This window comes from Rhincodon typus, chromosome 44 (assembly GCF_021869965.1).
Source record: "Rhincodon typus isolate 14 chromosome 44, sRhiTyp1.1, whole genome shotgun sequence".
Lineage (NCBI taxonomy): Eukaryota > Metazoa > Chordata > Chondrichthyes > Orectolobiformes > Rhincodontidae > Rhincodon > Rhincodon typus.
This window is the reverse complement of record NC_063375.1, coordinates 2448237-2457221: the sequence shown is the minus strand read 5'-3', so window position 1 is coordinate 2457221 and position 8985 is coordinate 2448237. Positions and strand designations below refer to the sequence as shown.

The 8985-nt window shown below is 46.6% G+C and overlaps 1 protein-coding gene across 1 annotated transcript in view; it reads right to left on the bottom strand.

The window, feature by feature from the left end:
* LOC109926012 (neural cell adhesion molecule L1-like) overlaps nt 1–583 on the bottom strand; it is a 32142-nt gene extending 31559 nt beyond the window's left edge. Inside the window, exon 1 of the mRNA XM_048619956.1 lies at nt 334–583. The gene's annotated coding sequence lies outside the window, so the exon portion shown is untranslated. The remainder of the gene's footprint in view (nt 1–333) is intronic.
* Between the last annotated feature and the right edge of the window lie 8402 nt (nt 584–8985).

Sequence of the window (8985 nt, the reverse complement as noted above, 5' to 3'; positions counted from 1 at the left end):
TGGAATAAAATGCACTTTTTAAAATTCATTTTTGAAAAATGCACATTTTAAAAAAGAATTTATTTTGGAAAAAAATGCACTTTTTAAGTCATTTTTGAAAAATGCACATTTTTTCCAAAAGAAGCATTTATTTTTCAATAATGCACATTTTTTAAAAAAAAGAAATTTATTTGGGAAAAATGCACATCATTTGAAGAATTTTTTTTTTGAAAATTGCACATTTTCAAAGAGAAATTTTGGGGTTTTTTTTTGCAAATAATGCACATTTCCAACAAGTCCTAGTGACTAGGCAGGTTGGGGATGGGATGTACTTGAGCCAGGGATGTGTCTTACCTGTGCCCAGGTGAAGGGGGCGAGGATAGGATGCACCACTCCCCTTTTATTCTCTCTCTCTCTATTACTGACGTTATCTTTATTTCCTTTTCTTCTCCCTTCCCCCTCTCTCTCTCGATTGCAATGTCCCTAACCTCTCCTCTCCCTTTCGTTTCTTTTCCTTCCTTCCTTCCTTCCTTCCTTCTCGCCGTACACGCCCTGATGGATGACAGTCCTCCCTCTGCCGGGGAGCTCAGGCGGGGGCGCGCTCTCCGTCTCCCCGCACTCCGCCATGCGCGCCTCCGCCTCCCCGGGCGCAGCGCGCAGGCGCAAGATCCCCGGTACAACAACAACGACTGAATGAATCCAATATCTTTATTGATTTTTAGTGTTATTGTTATTCGGAGGACGTTTTTGTTCTTTCTTCAAAGAGGAAGCGTTTCAACGGCCGGGTTGTGATTTTTTTTTCCCCCTCCCGAATCGGGGCAAACCGTTGCCCCTCGTGCGGTTTTTGAACCAAAAAAAGGGCGGGAGGCACGCGCCCAACCGTCGCGCCAGCTGGAGCTTTCCCGCCCTTTAGCCCCACCCCCCACTCACGCTTCACCCTCATGAGGGACTTTTCTCCTTCATTTCGACGCCCTCCTCCTTCCCTCTTTTTCTCATTCTTCTAACCAACCCCCCAACAATTTTTTTTTTCCCTCTTGCATTTTATTTTTAAACTCCAACTTTTAAAAGTGCCCACCGTCCCCACAGGTTGACCAACCGGGCACATGGTCAATGCCCCTTTCGGGACAACGTCCCCCTTTTCTCTCTCACCCTCCTTTCACGTCAAAGGGGGAGGGTGGGGGTTTATCTCTCACCAGCCCCATACACCAACGTCTTCAGTGAAGATCTGTCACCTAGAGAGGGGTTATTTCTCGCCCATCTTTCTCCCAATTCAACAAGAGACCTTCCTGGCGAAGATTTGCCGCCTACAAAGGGTTTATTTCTTGTCCCCTTTCCCCCAACCCAATAAGGAGCATTCCTGACAAAGATTATGGGGGTATTTCTCACCCTTCTCTCAGCCCAATCCAAGAAGACACCATCCCGGTAAAGAGTTGTCACCTCTGGGAGGCATTTCTCGAAACTCTTTCCCCCGATCCAACAAGACGTCTGAGGAAGGGTCACTGGACCCGAAACATTAACTCCGATTTTTTTCACAGATGCTGCCGCACCTGCTGAGCTTTTCTAGCAAATTCTGTTTTTGTTCCCAACAAGACATCTTCCTGGCAAAGATTTGTCACCTAGAGGGGTGGTATTTCTCATCCCTCTTACCCCAAATGCAAAAAGATGCATTCCTGGTGAAGATTTGTCACCTATGAAGAGGTTTATTTCTCTCCGTTCTTTCTCCCAGCCCAACAAGATGCTTTCCTGCCTTTCTTGCTAAGAGTTGGCACTCATAGGCTTTACTTAACACTTTGCCCACCCTAACCTCCTCCAGCCCATGCGCCTTCCCCTCAAAGAGCGGTCATCTAGCGGCTACTTCACACACCTGTGTTCCCCCACCCTCACACCTGAATGCCAAAGATGCACCACTCAGATGATGCCTCGCGGGTGAAGAGAACGCCAGACAACGATTGTCTTTAGTGACTCTTGGGAGGGCGATGGAAGAGGAGCAGACATGAGTGTGTTGGCAGACAGGGCAGCTTGGGCGCCAGCCAGACCTTGCTCGGTTTCCTGGCACAGTGTGCCAACTCCCAGCGGCTTCTTGGTGGTTAAGATCAAGCCAAAGCTAGACTGCATGTCAATCAGTGATGTCCACCCGGAGCAAGATGGACAAGGGTTCGATTCCTGCCCTTCACTTGACCACCATCAATCAGTGAAGTCCACCCAGAGCAAGATGGACATGGGGCAGACCCCTGCCCTTCTCTAGACCACCATCAATCAGCAATGTCTACCCAGAGCAAGGTGGAAAAGGGTCAGACCCCTGCCCTTCTCTAGACCACCATCAATCAGCGATGCCTACCCAGAGCAAGATGAACAAGGGTCCGACCCCTGCCCTTCTCTAGACCACCATCAATCAGTGACATCTACCCAGGGCAAGGTGGACAAGGGTCAGACCCCTGCCCTTCTCTAGACCACCATCAATCAGCGATGTCTACCCAGAGCAAGATGGACAAGGGTCAGACCCCTGTCCTTCACTAGACCACCATCAATCAGTGACGTCTACCACGGCAAGACCCTCCCTCCAATAGAAGGCCAGCATAGACGTCTACCTTGAAGACTGGGACAAACAATTTTCCCAGTGACCAACTTGACAGAATGCCCTGCACTGGAACAACGACCTTCGATGAAACCCACCAGCTCTAGACCAGGATAAACAGCTAAGAAATGTTTCATTTTAAACAAATCAAAACATCAGCATCAGTTAATCAGAGCAAGTAATGATTCATAAAGACACGTAATGCCATGTCAAACTGTTCTCATCCTCAGTTGCAAAGTATCACTTTACATCAGGAGCCCAGGGCATCATCTGGACCCTCGCTCTTTAGCCTAACTAAGGTTTGTAAATTAAAGGTATCAGTGGGAATTTTCCATCAAAGGTCTTGATGGAAAGTGCTTTATGAAACCCATGGGGGTCTCCCTGACATCCCACTCATAAAGCTTCCCATAATTCACTCAGTGAGTTCATCACTCAGAACTTATCAATTCATCCTACTTAAGGGACCACAGTCATAATCTCCCTGGCCTTTATAACTCATACAGTTGTTAAACTGCTAACTCCCACGGTGCATTCGCTTAATATTTGACAAGTGCGTAGTGTCATTCTGCAAGTGTTTGTTCTGTTCATTCAGAGGTCCTTGCTGGCTGGGCTTGCATTTGATGCTGTCAGTATAGCCCTTGACATCTAGGTGGTGGTGAACTGCCTTGTTGAAATTCTGCAGTAGGTGTGCAGTTCGCCACCGATGCTCCACAAGATGCCCTGAAGAAATTAAGCAAAGATCCTAAGGTAGCAACTTCTAAACCCACGCCTACTTCCATCTAGAAAGATCTGGTTGGCATGGACGAGTTGGACTGAAGGGTCTGTGTCCGTGCTGTACCTCCCTATGACTCTACATGCGAACACCAACCCTTGCAAGTTCCCCTCCAAGCCCCTCATCACCACGAGTCATAGAGATGTATAGCACCAAAACAGACTCTTCGGTCCAACTCGTCCAAGCCGACCAGATATCCTATATTAATCTACTCCCATTTGCCAGCACTTGGGCCACATCCCTCTCAGCACTTCCTATTCATATTGTTATAAAGTGGAGATAGACTCCACCCCCCCCAGCCCGAGAACTAAAACCGAAACATCCAAAGAGGAGTACCTCACCCTATAATCTAGAAAAGGAGCGTGAAAAGTGGTGTAACCTGCCTTTCAGCAACTTCTATTGGTTAAATAAAATAAATCCCTGACACTCACTTTACAATCAACAAGTAACAATTTATTTATCTAACTCTAACTATGAACAAATTAACTGAACTACTAACAAACTGAAGAAATCTCTTCTATCAACAATTGCCGAATAAAGCAAGATTCTAATGTATGCTGTTCCAATAAATACAAGTCTCACTTATAAAAAAATAAAACAAAGTAGAATTCAGTCTCTCAAAATTACAGCCAGGTTATGTGTCTTCCAGAATGCTCTGTCCCCTCTCTGTCAATTCTTCTGTCAGGAATATCTTCTCTGTCGATTCTTCTGTCAGGAATATTAATTAGCTGTGCAGTGGGTACCGTTGATATTTAGACAGTGCTTTCTGTAAGACATAGAGGACACTGTGAGAGCCAGTGATTCTCTCTTGAGAGCTGAGGGCTGTTAATTCTGGTGGATGGCAGTTAGGTCTCTGGTTTTATCCAACTGTCCCTTTCTTTTATACCCTTGATGACAGATCAATATTTCTTATAACAGGATTGGCCCTATGTTGTCAATTTCATCAGATTTAAATTTAATTGGTTTTTGTGACTAAGTGACTTGTTCGAATTCATTGGCTAAAATCAAAACTTGTTGCCTTGGTTAAAAACTCCTGTTTGGCCTGCTGACTGTACGGCCTTTCAGTACAAATGTTTCAATTTGGGTGCTCTGTGTGTAATTGCAAACTTTCAAGCTGCTGCTCACAGACATCCATTTTAAATTTCTAAGCACAGAAATAAAATCACATCATCTTTTAAATGGACCACGCAATGCTTCCCCTCCACTAGCATTTTACAAACTTCTAACTTCTTCCCTCCCAATCCACAAGTACTCTACCCAACTTTGCAACAATATACCCATCCAGATGTTTTTTAAGGTGTTTTCCTCAGGGTAAGGGAGTCAAAAGCTAGAGGGCATAGTTTTAGGGTGAAAGGGGAAAGATTTATAAGGGATCTAAGGGGCAACTTTTTCACACAGAGGCTGGTGGGTGTATGGAATGAGCTGCCAGAGGAAGTGGTGGAGGCTGGTACAATTACAACATTTAAAAGGCATCTGGATGTGTATATGGATAGGAAGGGTTTAGAGGGATATAGGCCAAATGGTGGGAAATGGGACTAGATTAATTTAGGATATCTGCTCAGCATGATCAAATTGGACTGAAGGGTTCGTTTCCATGACCCTAAATGTTGTAACTGTTCCCACTTCCAATACTTCTTCTGGCAGCCTGTTCCATACACACACCACTCTCTGCGTGAAAAAAGTTACCCCTTAGGTCCCTTTTAAATCTTTCCCCTCTCACCTTAAACCTATACCCCTCTAGTTTTGGACTCCCCTATCCTGAGGAAAAGACCTTGGAAATTCACCCAATCCATGCCCCTCACGATTTAATAAATCTCTACAAGGTCACTCCTTAGCCTCCAACGCTCCAGGGAAAATCAGCCCAGCCTACTCAGCCCTTCCCTACAGCTCAAACCCTGGCAACTTGGAAATATATCAGCCATTCCTTCAGTGTCGCTGAGTCAAAATCCTGGAATTCCTTCTCGGAGGGCATTGTGGGTCAACCTACAGCACATGGACTGCAGCAGTTCAAGGAGGCAACTCACCACCACCTTCTCAAGGGGGCAATTAGGGATGGGACAATAAATGCTGGGCCCATCCAGCGACACCCACGTTGCCCAAGTGAATTAAAACATAAAGCTTTTGGCCAGATATCTGGTCAAATGGGGAAAGCCAGACGCAAGAGCTAGCTTCTGTTGCAGGGAGGTTGTGTCCACTAGCAGGTGAAACTAGAATTGGGGATGGGCTCAGCCACAAAAATAAGAGAGAGGAGCCCTAGGACTGAGTTGAGGAAGAATGTCATCACCCAGAGGGTTGCAAATCTGTAGAATTCCGCACCCAGTGAAGCAGCTGAGGCTACCTCATTGAATGCTTTTAAGGTAAAGATAGATAAGATTTTTGAACAGTAAAAGAATTTAGCGGGGGGGTAAGTGGAGCTGAGTCCATGAAAAGATCAGCCTATGATCATAAGACCATAAGACAGAGGAGCAGAAATTAGGCCATTCAGCCCATTGAGTCTGCTCCATTTTCAATCATGGCTGATAAGTTCCTCAACCCCATTCTCCTGCTTTCTCCCTATAAGCCTTGATCCCCTTGATAATCAAGAACCTGTCTATCTCAGTGTTAAACGTATTCAATGATCTGGCCTCCACAGCCTTCTGTGGCAGTGAATTCCATAGATTCACCACTCTCTGGCTGAAGAAGTTTCTCCTTACCTCCATTCTAAAAGGTGTTCCCTTTACTCTAAGGCTGTGCCCTTGGGTCCTAGTCTCTCCTACCAATGGAAGCATCTTCCCAACATCTACTCTGTCCAGGCCATTCAGAATTCTGTAAGTTTCAATTAGATCCCCCCCCCTCATCCTTCTAAACTCCAATGAGTATAGTCCCAGAGTCCTCAAATGTTCCTATTGATCTTGTTGAATGGTGGAGAAGGGCCAGATGGCCTGCTCCTGGTGCTATTTCTCATGTCCTTATGGTATCTTGGGTTTGAGAGTTCAAGCCTGAAACACTGGAACAGGAAGAGGACATCCAGCCACCTCTAGCTTGGATTAGGAACATCCTTCCTGCATTTACTCTGTCTAGTTTCATATGAAATTTCGAGGAAATCCACAGCTCCCTCACCCCTCTTCATTCTTCTATATTCACTGCAGTTTAAAACAATGAGGCGGAGGAGGGTGGGGAGCTCTCAGAGAGGCCCCTAAAATACTGACTAGATTAGACAGGGGAAATGCAGGAAGTATGTTCCTGACGAGCAGGGGTGTCCAGAACCTGGTTGGGCTCACAGTCTACAGGAGACAGGGTAGGACTGAGATGGGAAAGAAATATCTTCACCCAGAGAGTGGGGGGCTGTCTAGGATGGGCGGAAGTTGGCTAAATGTTAATGATGACATTCGGCAGCCGCATGAGAAAATAGATTACACTGGATGGGGAAATAGGCTGGGAAAGTTTAGAATAATAATTAACAAGCTGAATGAGTCCTGTGAACGTTCCTTTACCGGCCAAAGACGACACCCCCACTTCTTTTCCCGTCCTGTGTCATCTGTACCAGCCAGCTTTTGACTTGCTGTGTCTGCTTTCTTTGTGTTGGCTGTTTTGTCACGCAGTACGAGAGAGAGAGAGTTTCGTTCCAAGCTGCTTCTGCTGCTGTACTTCACCCCAGATCAGGATCGTGAACGGTGCCAGGAACGAACCTAAAGCCTCCAGACCAGCCGTTGATCGAGGGGTCCCCGAAGAGCAGAGGTACGTGAGACTTGTTGCTTGTCTGAATTCCTTTTTCTCTTCCATTTATTATTTACCACTATAATCATTTGTTACCGCCAGTATAATCATTTATTATTATTTAGTAAACATTCATATTTGAGCAAATTGTTGAGTCTTCTCTTAACTATTTACCCAAATGTAAGAACTACTTGGATACAATCTGTAGGGCGCCTGTGGAACTCTCAGCCACAGAAAGCAGTTGGGTCCGAAATATCGAATGTTTTCGGGAAGGAGTTGGATATGGAGCTCAGGGGTTTGGGAGGGCTGGACTGAGTAGGAAGATCGTACTGAATGATGGAGCAGCTTCAAATGGCCTACTCCTGCTCCTAGTTTTGACATTCTGATGTTCCACCAATTGATTAGACAGTGTGGAAAGAGGCCATCCAGCCAACTGAATCTCCACCAACTCTCTAGGTGCATTCCACACAGACCCACCCCGCCTTCCTCATCCTATCCCCATAACACCCATGGCTAATCCACCCTAACCTGCACATCCCTGGGCACTACTGGACAATTTAGCACAGCCAATCCACCCTAACCTGCACATCCCTGGGCACTGCAGAACAATTTTGCACGGCCAATCCACCTGAACCTGCACATCCCTGGGCACTACGGACAATTTAGCATGCCAATCCACCCTAACCCGCACATCCCTGGGCACTACGGGACAATTTAGCATGGCCAATCCACCCTAACCCGCACATCCCTGGACACTACGGGACAATTTAGCACGGCCAATCCACCCTAACCTGCACATCCCTGGGCACTACGGGACAATTTAGTGTGGCCAATCCATGCTAACCTGCACATCCCTGGGCACTACAGGGCAATTTAGCACGGCCAATCCGTGCTAACCTGCATATCTTTTGGAGGAAACGAGAGTATCCAGAGGAAACCCACGCAGCCATGGGGAGAATATGCAAACTCCGCAGAGAGACAGTTGCCCGAGAGTACAATCGAACCCAGATCCCTGGCACTGTGAGACAGCAGCGTTGACCGCTGACTCAGCAACCACAATAATACGTTTGCACAACGAGGTCATTTTCATACGGACCAGGTTTGTTTTTAATTAATCCTAACCTTGCTTCATTTCTCTTTAGTCTCACAACAGATTGCTTTCACGGCCTCGCATTCCTCTCGATGCTCATTGCCTGTCCAGCCCATCTTTCTGTTTCAATGCTGGCTTGCGAGGTTGTACCCAGACAATGGGTCGTGCTGTGTCGTTCAGTAGGGACTGGAATCTACCGGACCCAATGGAATGCATAGTAAAGGAAGCAGCTGCAGATGTAATGGTTGTCATCTTCCACGGATCCTTGGATCATGGAAAAGCTACAGAGGATTGGAAAACCACTAAGGTTTACAAACAGGAAAGGAGACAGAAAACAGGTGACACCTTAACTTCCAATCGTTGGCACACAGGCCTGGCCGAGATGACTATCAACAGGTCCAGGTAGCAGGCCGTAGAACCCATCATTCCTGACTGTCTGCCCCACTTTCACATTACGTCCACGCTCCGGTGTCCCTGGAGAGGGAGCATACGGTGCTCACAGACGCGGTGGTGGCCTTTAGAGACTGGGGTTGGTTGGAGGGGCGGTGGTACCGCAGGGCCTGGGGATGCATCATCAACACCCCAGGCAACATTTTTTTTTAATTCAGTAAGTTTCTGTTTCATTAACTAAGGCTCCACCCGATTGTTAATTTCGGTTTTATTCCGATACAGTGCCCCAGAAGAAGGGTCTAGGCCCGAAACGTCAGCCTTCCTGCTCCTCTGATGCTGCTTGGCCTGCTGTGTTCATCCAGATCTACACCTTGTTATCTCAGATTCTCCAGCATCTGCAGTTCCTACTATCTCATTACTTTTGATTTGCAGTTTTAGAAAGAGTAGAGGGGGCTTTACTGTGTATTTAACCCCGTCCTGTCC